The sequence below is a fragment of the Ostrea edulis genome, chromosome 4 (assembly GCF_947568905.1).
Source record: "Ostrea edulis chromosome 4, xbOstEdul1.1, whole genome shotgun sequence".
NCBI lineage: Eukaryota > Metazoa > Mollusca > Bivalvia > Ostreida > Ostreidae > Ostrea > Ostrea edulis.
The window spans coordinates 46,714,800-46,727,851 of NC_079167.1; the positions used below are offsets into that span (position 1 = coordinate 46,714,800).

A 13,052-nucleotide genomic window follows, 5' to 3' on the forward strand; every position below is an offset into this window, starting at 1 on the left:
AAAAGCTGCTACATTAAAAAAAATTTCTTGCTGTGGCCTTCAACTCAACATTTAGATATATCAACGACGTTTTATCTTTCAGCGATGATTTTTTTTTCATTCATATGTCGATTCAATATATCCCGTGGGGATCCGGGTTAGAATAGGTCTTCAGTTTCCTTTGCTTGTCTGTGGAAGAAGCGACCGCAAAAACCGAGGTCCCGTGTCATAGCAAGTGTGGCACGATGAAGACCCCTCTCTGCTCAAAGGGCATAAGTGCCGAGCATAGGACTAAATTTTGCAGCCCTTCAGCGGTAATGATGACGTCTCCATATGAGTGAAATATTCTCAAGAGGAATGTTAAACATTATTCAATCACAGTGAACTCGAAATAAAAGACACTAGAGTCTTCCACATCTGCTTCGTATCTAGATATTTTATTAAACATAGATGCTGACAACTCAACTTTATAAGAAACATGATGACTTCAGCTTCTCCATCGTCAGTTTCCCATATCTATGTACAATTATCACCAGCATGTGGTGTTTATGTCTCTGAATTGATTCGATAAACAAGAGCTTATTCTGCGTATGATCAGCCTTAAATTGAGGCAGGTTGATGTTGCAAGAGTTTCAACAGTCTCGTTTAAAGTCAGCATTTCGCAAATACAACCTGTTATTAGGTCAAATTCTCTCTGACGCGTTTGATACCAATTCTTAGGCCGTTCTTGGCACACTGATTTTGACTACGGATTACTCCGCCTACCTGACCAAGATATAGAGCTCACGGCGGATGTGCCCGGTCGACAAGGGGTGCTTACTCCTCCTAGGCACCTAATCCCACATCTGGTATATCCAGGGGCCGTGTTTGACCAACTCTTAATATTGTATTCCTTATAGGAGTTATAAGATTGATCACAGTTCGATATATTCACTTTTTCTCTTAACAAGCTGCGTAGTGCCAAATAGTTTAGTATTCTGGGCCTAAATACTGGCAAGTTGTGCTAGATCCAAACGATAAACATAAAACGGCATTTGTCACTAGCCAAGGACTGTACAAGTTTAATGTGATGCAGTTCGGGCTGTGCAACGCCCCAGGCATGTTTAAACGCTTGATAGATTCAGTATTGGCTGGTTTACAATGACAGATATGTCTTATATAACTTGACAATGCCATTGTATATGAAAAGATGAAATGCTCAAGAACCTGGAATTGGTGTTTGCATATCTAGTTGTCGCTGGGCTGAAGGTCAAGGCTAGAAAGTGCTCCTTGTATGCTAGACAGGTGAAGTAATTGGGTATGGTATTTAAGTCTTAAAAGGTTGAGACTGTGAAGGATTGGCCAGAGGCTGTAAATGAGACCCTAGTCCAATCTTTTATCGGTCTTTCAAGTTACCATAGAAAGTTTATTGCCCATTTTCCTCGAATTGCCCAACCATTACATACTATTAAACGCACGGAGGCATCTGTTCCATTTAAATGGAGTGGCAGGCTGCGTTAGTTCGATTAGCGTCAGCAGCCATCCTCACTCACTAGACTTTACCAAACCAAACGGACACACATGGAAATTCTATTGGGCGAACTTATCAGAGCTGCAGGACGGAGAAGAAAGGAGAGTAGCTTACGCAAGTAAAATACTCAGCAAGTCAGAAAGGAATTACTGCGTTACCCGGGAAGATCTTTCCATTGAGGCGTTTATCAAACATTTCAGACCTTTCTTATATGGATGCTGGTTATTGGTAAGAACAAATCACAGTTCGTTGAAATGGTTGCTTAGATTTGAAGATCTGGAAGGACAGTTGGCTCGAGGTCACATCGACATATGAGATAGAGCACAGAGCTGGTAAACTGCATGGTAATGCAGATGATATCAGCAGAATACTTTGTAATCAGTGAGGATATTTTGATGATTAGTACAAGACAGATGTCTCCTAAAGACCAATACTAGGGTGATAGGGGAAATCTGCGGGAAATGCTGAATCCTTTGAGCTAGTCGCATTGCAAGAAGAATGTAGGGATTTAAGACTTGTGAAGTCTTGATTGCAAAATGAAACACGTTCAAATTATAGTGTTATAGCGTCTGCGAGTTATGTTGTGAAATCACTTTGGACTCAGTGGAGTAGACTCACAATAAAGGATGATCTGCTCTGCAGTTTGTGGGAAATGGAGGACAGCAATATAACGACATACCAGCTTGTTGCTCACTATCTCAAAGGAGGCTTATCTTACAGCAGATGTATGATGCAAAAATATCTGCTGATTTAGGGGTGACAAAGAATCTAAATAAAATCAGGTAGAACTACTACTGACTAGGTTTACAGAGCGACGTGAGAAGTCATGCATATTTCAGGTTGTTACGTATCCTCTAGAAGGAAAGCTCCTCTCAAAACAAAGAGCCCCTATGAAGCCCTTACAGGTTGGATTTCCATAAGAGAGGATAGCTACAGATATCCTTGGTGAATTACCGAGTCGGAAAATGGGAACCAATACATTATCGTCATTTCATATTATTTCACCAAGTGGACCAAGGCGCTTGCAATGCGAAATATGGAAGCACAAACAGTTGCTAAAATTGTCACAAATTATGTAATCTGCAGATTTCGGTGTCCTGTAACTACACATTCAGATCAAGGGAGACAGTATGAGTCTTCTTTTTGCCGAGATATGCAGGCTTCTTCATATCCGGAAGACAATAACCACATCTTATCATTTGCAGTCTGATGGTATAAAATAACAACTTTTCTTCTATATTTTTTCTTAAACTTGTCATACGAGTTATAGGATACATAAATCTAGATTTAAAGATTATATATTCAAAGAGTTTCAATGAAACATACATTTTTAATTTTCCATAAATAAGTGGTGTTTTAACCTTTATATAACAGCTTTCTCTTCAATATTCTTTTCTAAACATGTCATATGTGTTATAGGATACATTAATATATCCAAATATGATATAAAGCAAAGAGTTCAAATTGAAACATAGATCTTAATTAGATTTTCCAATTCTCAACAATTCTTCATCAATAAATGGTGTTTAGCCTCAAAATAATAGCTTTCCTCTAAATCTATTTTTTTTAACTTTCGATTTGTTCAAGAATATTTTAAAAACTATCAAAATATGAAAAGAAACCTTTCACTGCCATTCGTTCTCATTTTCATAAAAATCTCTCTATTTCTACTGAACTACATGAAATGGTGGACTAGCTTCCAAGCAAGTTAGATTAAAATCAAGTACCTAGGTAAAACTTTAGTGGTCAAGACAGTAGCTTTGCTCCATGTGCCTACTTCTTATCCTTTTAAAATATGATCTCACTATTAGTTACAAAAAGGCTGTTGATCAGTAAAGCACGACAATTTCAGATTGTTGGTCCAAAGGTCAAGGCAGACTATCCTTCTACGTTTTTTACTTACAGCTTTTATGAATTATATAAACGTACTTGAACCTGCAGTTGAAGTCTAAAAATATTTTTAAAATGAAATTTTTCTGTCAACATTACTTTCACGACATGTACTACTCATTCTTTAGATTTCGGTATCACCAAACACTTCAGTGATACATGTAGTATTTAATTTTGAATCTCCACTCATTAAGGAAGCTTTCACATACATTTTGTTGTTTTTGGTCCAGTGGTAATATGTCAACATGTTTTCACTATTTATTAGTAATCTCCTCTTTTAACGGGTCGTGACCCTTAAGTTGAATGAATTTGAATCCACTTTACCCAAGGATGCATAATGGCAAGTTTGGTTGAAATTGGCCCTGGAGAAATAATCGAAAAATTTGATTGATTGATGTTTTCCGCCACACTCAACAATTTTTCAGTTATCTGGTGGCGCCCAGTTTTTATTGGTGGAAGAGAGAACCCAGATACAATGTACCTCCGAATAAAACTTCCGAAAGTAATCTGGGAAACTTTCTCACTTACCAGCGCGAGTGGGATTCGAACCCGCGCCGACCAGAGGTGAGAAGCCGTGTGATTTCGAGCGCGATGCTCTAACCACTCGGACACACTGTACAACAGGTGATCAGGAAATCTTACTTGGGCTGCATATTAATGACTAAATCATGGCCCTGATACTCTTGAGAGGTTTTTGTACAGATTAGTCAGATATATTTCCATATAAAACTTCAATTCCATAGTGTAGCCCTCCCCTAAACCCGGGCGTCATTATTTAGACAGACTTGATCTTCAATATGTTAGGAAGCTTCCACATATGTTTCGTCTTTTCAGGTCCAATGGTTCAGAAGAATGAAAGGCGAAGATATCGAATATTGATCAATGTCCTATAAGCAATCCAAAATGGAGAGTTGGGCAAACACGGAGTCCTGGATATACCAGAGTTGGGATAATGTGCCTAGGAGGAGAAAGCACCCCCTGTCAACCGGTCACACCCGCCGTAAGCCCGATATCTTGATTAGGTAAACGGAGTTATCCGTAGTCAAAATCATTGTGCCAAGAACGGCCTAACAATCGGTATGAAACACGTCAGACAGCATTTGACCCAATGATAGGTTGTATTGGCAAACTAGATCGTTATAACGACTCAGAATTTGTGAAATGCTGACTTTGAACGAGACTGTTGAAACCCCTGCAACACCAACTTGTTTCTCAGTAGCCTGCCTTGATTTAAAAACTGATCATACGCAGAACATTACCTCTGGCATATCAAATCAGTTCAGATATATATATACACCATATCCAGGTGATAATGAAATATTGCTACATGAATATGGGAAGGTAATGATGGAGAAGCTGAAATCATCCCGTTTGTCATGAAGTTGAGTTGTTAGTTTGCCGTTAATATCTATTTTCAATAAAAATACTAGTATCTAAGTACGAAGGAGAAGTGGACGACTCTGTGGTGTCTTTTATTCCTAATTCACAGGGATATATCGACTCGACATATGAATGAAAATTATTATTGTTAATGGATAAAACATCGTCAATATATATAATGTCGAATTGAAGGCCACAGCAAGAGATTTTTTCTTCTCACATAGAAGATTTTGAATAAATTCTTGAAGGGTCTGAGAGTCGACTCGCACTTCATTGTCAACTGGAGTAGGTAAGATAGTAGTAATTAAGAATGAAGAACATCGTGTATGTATGTGTACGTGTGTGCATGCTTCTTTTAGCAGGATTTACTGTACTGACTCTCAGTGTATATTTCTAGTTTATTCAGCAACGAGACGTAAAATGCTACCATCAAAACAAAAAAGAAAACAAGAAATGTTTGTCAAACATATACCCCCCATGGTGCAAAATTGAAAAGGGTTATACATATATGTATGAATCATTTAATTGATAATAGTGCCAAGTCAATTCAAGATAGAGTGGACAATATCTTATGTCCAGAGTGGACTGAGCATGTGACCTAAAATAAATAGGGGTCATCTACTCCTTAGGATGTAACAGTGTACCAAATTTGGTGTCAATCAAGCAACTGATTCTTGAAATATAGGAGACAATATATTACTATGTCTAGTTTGACCCTTGACCAAGTGAACCTAAAATTAATAGGGGTAATTTACTCCTCAGGATTTACCAGCATACCAAGATTGATGTCTGTCAAGCAAAGGGTTCTCAAGATATTGAGCGGACAGTATATTCCTATGTACCGTTTGACCCTTGAACTTGGATCATGTGACCTCAAAATCAACAGGGATAATTCACTCCTTATGGTGTACCAGTGTTCCAAGTTTGATGTTTGTCAAGCAAAGGGTTCTCAAGATATTGAGTGGACAGTATATTCCTATGTCCAATTTGGCCCTTGACCTTTAACCATGTGAACTCAAAATCAATGAGTCATCTACTCTTAAGGATGTGCCAGTGTTCCAAGTCTGATGTCTGTCGAGCAAAGGGTCATTAAGATATTGAATGTAGTATACTCTTATATCCAGAGTGGATTGACCCTTGACCTTTTGACCTGAAATCACTTAGGGTCCTCTTCTACTCATAACCAATCAACATTTATGGAATAGCATTACTATCAAGTGAATGATTCTCAAAATATTGAGCGAACATGTGGTCAACCGATCGACAACCCCCCCCCCCCCCCCCCCTGAAAGGGGGCATAAGTAATTGTTAACAAAATCTCAAATATAGTCACACGAATTTAGAAATATGACTACATTGGTTTCCGTACTTCGGAAAACGTAGATACTGACATTCTCTCACCAGAGGGCGCGTTACTTCAAGCTTCATAGTGCGAGTAGCGCGTGGAACTCTGGGTAGAGAATGAAATACTGACTGTTACAATGACATTAATGGGCTTCCATACTTTTACCCTTAAAACTACAATCGGAATAATGCATAATTATATTTATTACATCCGTATTTAACTCAATATAACAGGTTGGGAACACTTCCCCTATACCCTTACCAAAATGTAAAGTTTGCTGCAAATTTGCCGCAAGTTTGCGGCAAACAAATCAGTGTGCCAGAGCTGTTTGCCAGAAGTGTGCAGCTAATGCCGCTAGCGGCATACAGTGTGCCACTAGCAGCACACAGTGTGCCACTAGTGGCACAGTGTGCCAGAAGTGCGCCACAACTTTTCCTAAATGAAACAGTGTGCCAGAAGTGCACCACAACTTTTTCTTTGGTATTCAGAATCAAAACTGTGTGCCAGAAGTGCACCACAACTTTTTCTTTGGTATTCAGAATCAAAACTGTGTGCCAGAAGTGCACCACAACTTTTTCTTTGGTATTCAGAATCGTGTGCCAGAAGTTCACAACTTTTTTCTTAAAATTTCAGAACTGAAACAGCAAGGGCACCAAAGTTCACGACTTTTCTTGAAAATTTAGAATAAAAGAGCCATTTCAATATATCCATCACAACATTTTCTATAATAAAACATATATGCAACATTTCTTGTGTACCCCTTCCATCTTCTTGTCTTAATGGGAATTAGCGGTCATTTTGTCACCAAATATTGAATTCAATGAAAGTTGCCCTATAATAGTATATATTAAAGTAATAATTACACTTGTATTTAATTATTTCAAACACCTTTTAACCTCTAAATGAATATGTGATTTTGGTGATTGAATATTATTGTCTTGCAAGACAGTATAATTATTCTCTAGTTACCTTTGCATGCTGTCAGCAAAATGTATATGCTGTTTTTGTTTTTATTTGAGAAATGATTTGATTTGGGTGCAGTGAATACATCTTCCGTATATATTTCTTTACATTAAAAGCGGTTATCTAACGTAGTTTTATTAGGGTTAATTCTCTTGTTTTTGTACATAATAAAAAATAAATGTTCTTATTAGTCATCAATATGTATTTCAATATCGAGAGATTTTGAGAAGAAAAAAAGAAAATGGTTGTCATCACTTTCACAGCTGATGCCCCTTTAAAATAAGATGTAAGTGCACAGTTATCTGAAATTTTAATCTAATTAGAAAAAAAAAGTGAAGAAAAAATATCTATATCTAAATAAATGGAGAGAGAGAGAGAGAGAGAGAGAACTTTTCTTTTCTTTATTTACATGTATATCTGAACATTGATTACAATTCAGATACTGGGTTTGTGAGTTGAAATTAATGAAATGAGAGTGGTAAAAATTCACCTTTATGTCGTATAATTTATCCAGGTACGTTATTCTGGTTTGTGGAATGCTAATTGATACTAAGTTAGAATAATCTAAGCTGTATACCAAGTAGGTCTTCATGGGGCTTTACGGCTCTATGCATCGCAAATAGAGATCGGGTTTAATGCGTCGGGTGTGGGATTCACTCAATATTATATGCTGAGCGGGAAAGTTGATATCAACAGACGCCATGATGTGATACCGGTAAACATCTTGAACATGAATCGAGAACAGGAGTTGATGCAGATATTCTGAGGAGAATCTTCCAATCATTGAGTAAGTGATTTATTGTGTATCTTATAGTTATAAACTCTGTAATATATTGTTCAAAACGAAACTGACCATCGCTCATTGTATGTTGTTGCGTCAAATCTTAAGTCAGTGTTTACGTTTATAAATTTACATTCTTCATTCAATTCTTTGAAATTATGTGGAATTTTTTTTTTTTAAATTTCCTTTGTATGAGAATAGATTAGACTCCTTCTAGTTGCATTATCGTAGCCATCGCGGATTTTTTTTCTTCTTATACATTTGGACAGGACCATATAGGCACTTAAAAAAAATGGAGAGAGAGGGGAAAAGGCCGAAAAACAAACAAATAATTAGGCCTATTTCCGTAATAATTATGCTATTTTTTGTTTACTTTCTACTCGGGTTATATTTGCAAAACTGAATAGTTTATTCAGTAAATGGTGTTAATGAATGGTTGATTATTTTTTTTATTCAAATGCTTATGATTTGAACCCAGATGTCCAGTTAGAAAAGTTAAACTGCATTATGATCAGGGATGTGACCTCCAGAATCTCAATTTTGTCACTCCATCAATGCATATACGTTATTAAAATGGATTGAAGATCTTGTCTTGACAATAAAGTTAATTTGTACGTAAAGTCTGGTCAGCATGATATTAACAGTTGTACATCAAATATTGCATTTATTAGCCCAATGGGCTATAACGCAACATTGATTATTTCTCGGCTTTGAAAATTGGTGGCTCCAGGTGTCGGGCGACGGTAATTACATGTACACACCCCTGAATAATTCCTCCTATGTTAGACGCCTTGCAAACTTGTATATAGGACGGCCAATGGTATCTCGTAATTATTTACAATTTTATATCTTTTTCAGAATATATTTCATGATAGTCGTGAAGATACAGAAGTTGTGATGGTGTGTTGATAGGCTGTCTTCAACTTGCCATATCTGAGAGTTCCAACATGCAGGCCTGGATTAATGTGTATAAATCACTAATGAAGTTACATAGTGTTATTGAGTTTTAAAAAAAGAATGACATTTCAATTTATACACACTTGCCAAGTGAATCTGATGAGACTGCTACATGTATTTGTGAGTAAAGGCACTCTGTCTTAACCGAAAAACTATTTACAGTTTATCACAACAAATGGATGGGACAGTAGAGTTGTTACGAACAATATGTGATTGTGATGACCAAGTACTGAACAAGTGGAAGATTAGAAGAAGGTCCAGAATTCAATCATGTTTTTGATTCTAAGGCGCAGACAGCATGGAGATAGTCCTATTATTCTCCCATTCATCTATGATGGAGAAACTTGTGTAAATGTTTACAGTGTTCTCCCTAATAAGGGCCCACAAGTCTGTATTAATTTATCAGAATATAAAGTCCTTCACAGTACTGACTTTAAAATTCATGTAGATTGTCTCCAGATTTTTCTGAGGAAAAGTGCATAGTTTACATGTGTGAATTTTGAATATATTTCATTCTTGTCTGCAAATGTTGCCGAAACCTGTTATTGATGCACAATGCACATAGTCATGTTATGCAAATGATAGACCTCCTTTTTAATTACATGTCCTTAAGATCATGTCAACTCCTTTGTCTTAATTGTATATACAATTCTAGCATTTATAGCATCATTTGTATAGCACTTGCTAGTTTAATAAGGATTTTATTTTTTAAAAACTTTCATTTGACATGATTGATCTAAAACGGCCAAAATTCACAAATCTATTTAAATCACAACCTGACCTTAGGCCAGAAAAGTGCCACAGTGGGTTGATATTTTTCTCTTGGATCTTGAAAGAAATTCTTTATGCAGCAGTTTCCAAATAAAATGTACTCTCATGGCCAGGGTGGGACTTCACCGAGAACTTTTTAACATTTCACAATGCAATATTTGTGGATTAGAAGCTGTTGCAGTTTCTTTAAGTTTTCTCTCACATCTTGTTATAATTATATTTTATATTTTTGGTCGGGTTGCACAATGTGCAAACAGTTTATAAAATGCTGAATGACTGGTGGGCAAGCGACAATAGCGTCCCTGTAATAGTACCTACTTTGTGTAATCAACTCCTTTCACACCTCTCACTTGATGTTCCTCAAACTTTGTACAGTTGTTAGGGATACATCGAAGATGTGCGTGTATCTTTTTGAAAGTGATCAGACATTTTTTGAAAAATTTACATGTAGTTAAACTTCGTCATTTTTTAAGCATTTCTTTAATCGACAGTATCTATTTTGTGTAATCAACTCCTCGTATACTTCTAATTTGACATTCCTCAAACTGTGTACAGTTGTTATGAATACATTGAAGATGTGCATATGTGTTTTTGAAAGTGATCAGACATTTTAAAAAAAAAAATGTACATGTAGTTGAACTTTAGTCATTTTAAAGCATTTCTTGAATAGATGGTAACTATTTTGTGTAATCAAATCCTCATGCACCTCTAACTTGACATTCCTTAAACTTTGTACAATTGTTATGAACACATTGAAGATGTGCATGTGTCTTTTTGAAAATGATTAGACTTTTTTTTTTTAAATTACGTGTAGTTGAACTTGTTATTTTTTATGCATTTCTTGAATAGATGGTAACTATTTTGTGTGATCAACTCGTGCACATCTAAATTGATATTCCTCAAACTTTGTACAGTAGTTATGGACACATTGAAGATGTGCATGTGTCTTTATGAAAGTGATCAGACTTTTTTCAAATAAATTACATTTAGTTGAACTTTGTCATTTTTTAAAGGATTTCCTGAATAGTTGGTACCTATTTTTTGTAATCAACTCCTCTTACAGCATTTATTTGACATTCTTCAGACCTTGAACAGTTGTTATGGAAGCATTGTAAATGTGCATGTGTCTTTTCAGAAGTGATCAGGCATTCTTTGAAAAATTTACATGTGCATGGTGAAGTTGAACTTAGTCATTTTTTTAAGCATGGAACTTTATGTAACCAACTCAGCTTTTACTTAACATTTTCCAAACCCTGTACATTATAGATGTTATAAAAACATTGAAGATTTACATGTAACATTTTAAAAATGCTTCTCTTTTCTTTTTTTTTCTTCTTTTTTTGTTGAAAAATTCTACCTTTAATTTGTCATTTTTCCAGTATGTTTCTACTGTTGTTCCTATGATAGATAACATATTTTACAAGAACCTGGTCATTTCTGTTTTTGAATCTCTCTTTTTTTTAATTAGTATTATTGAATATGTTAATTACTTGATATGTCATTGTTCTTGAAATTATATTAATTGAATTATTATTGTGTTTTTGTTTTGTAATATAACAGTTTATATAGGATCCCTTAATTTCGAGCAGACAGTGCCAGAAGTGTGCCGCAAACTGTGTGCCAGAAGTGTGCCGCAAGTTTGCCGCAAACTGTGTGCCAGAGGAAAAATTTGCATACGAAAAGTATACTTGCGGCAAATATGCCGCACACTGTGTGCCAGAAGTGTGCAGCAAGTGTGTGCCGCAAGTTTGCTGCAAACTGTGTGCCAGAGGAAAAATTTGCATACGAAAAGTATACTTGCGGCAAATATGCCGCACACTGTGCCAGAAGTGTGCAGCAAGTGTGTGCCGCAACTGTGCCACAAACTGTGTGCCAGAGGAAAAATTTGCATACGAAAAGTATACTTGCGGCAAATGTGCCGCAACTAGTTGCGGCAAACTTGCCGCAAATTTGCAGCAACTGTGTGCCAGAGGGCTTATATTTTGGTAAGGGTTAGCGAGATATTATTCTCGCTAAAACGCGATTATCCCTCTCTAGTGAGAGAAAATATATCCCGTACAACCGAGAAAAACACCTGTGTTGTACATGTCTTCGTGTTTCACGTAAAAAGAAAAAGTGCTAAAATGTCTGATACTTCTGCAAATCAAAATCAAAACAAAAACACTCACGATGTGCATTGGATTTCAAACTGCTTCCCTCTTATGCAGCAACTTCGATATGCAATTTCTTGACGATGTTGTCAATTTCATAGAAACAATTCGCATCATGTTGAGTGTGTGTCGCACTTATTCAGCGTTGCACGGGATTAGCCATTACTTTCAATAAAGACGCCAAAACACCTGTTTATGGTAATGTTTACTTTCTCGCTAAAAAGGGATAATCGCGTTTTAGCGAGAATATCTCGCTATAGGGGAAGTGTTAGGCTATTATAATACGCATATTGCTTACATCCTGTAATCAATTATCATGAAACAGCGAATTCATTCTCGTGCTTTTTTTTTTTTAAAACTGTCATAATATTACGATACCATGACAAGCACTTGGTTATGTCAGATCTTTCTCTCTGCACGGATTTCTGAGCGATTTCCAAGGGTCTGGGAATATGCTTGAACTTTCCATTTGCACGACTGATGTACTTTACTCATCTAAGTACGGCAAAATTTCAGAGTGTTATGTTTGAGTTCTTCATTTAGTACCGATCGATAAAATTATTGGCTTTGATAATTATGATGTTTATAATTACCAATGAGGCCGTTATATAGCACCTTGGTGCGGCATTTTTCGCAAATTTTGAAGTTTAAACAAAGAAATTATCGAGTCTGTTAAAACTTTATTGCTACAAAATTTCGTGCTTTACTGAAATTAACATTATTCGGAGATTACCGCTCCATAGTATGTATATGGACAAGAATGCCGCTTCGTCAGAATTGTACACACAAACTGGACGTGTGTTCTCTGTGTTCAACTGGACGTTGTAGATTCCCGCAGAAATAGTCACATAATTTAGGCTTTTACACACTTTCGATGAGGCCTCGACAGGGAGTATATAAATCAATCGTAACAGACCCATATTTACCATGCTTTATCAACCTCGGAAAATTTACCGAGATATTTACTTTCTTTACTATAAAATATTTACTTACACTATTTGTTTCATGTTTACCGATGAATCTATTAATTGTACTCGATATATTTATACACATGCCACAAGTTCAGTAAACAAGTACAATTGCCTGTGAGACTTAATTTGCTTACATCATGTATTCATGCGCACTATATATGATAATAATACAATCTTTAAACGTATTGAGGGGACTCATTTAAATTACATTGTTATAAAAATTTCAACATATGGTAGGTGTTCAAAACAATGAAGCTATTCAAAAAAAAGGAAATCAAATTTTTGAAGATCTTTATGCGCGGGATTTATTTGCTCTCGGTGTAAGAATAAACAGAAGTTTGTGAGCCGCTAAAAA

The 13,052-nt window shown here is 36.1% G+C and overlaps 1 long non-coding RNA gene across 1 annotated transcript; it reads left to right on the forward strand.

The window, feature by feature from the left end:
• The first annotated feature begins 7,710 nt into the window (after positions 1–7,710).
• On the forward strand, positions 7,711–11,512 carry LOC125671076 (uncharacterized). Its single transcript, XR_008802456.1, has 3 exons — positions 7,711–7,854; positions 8,707–8,815; positions 8,968–11,512. It is a non-coding gene; the product is annotated as an uncharacterized LOC125671076 (long non-coding RNA).
• The last annotated feature ends 1,540 nt before the right edge of the window (positions 11,513–13,052 follow it).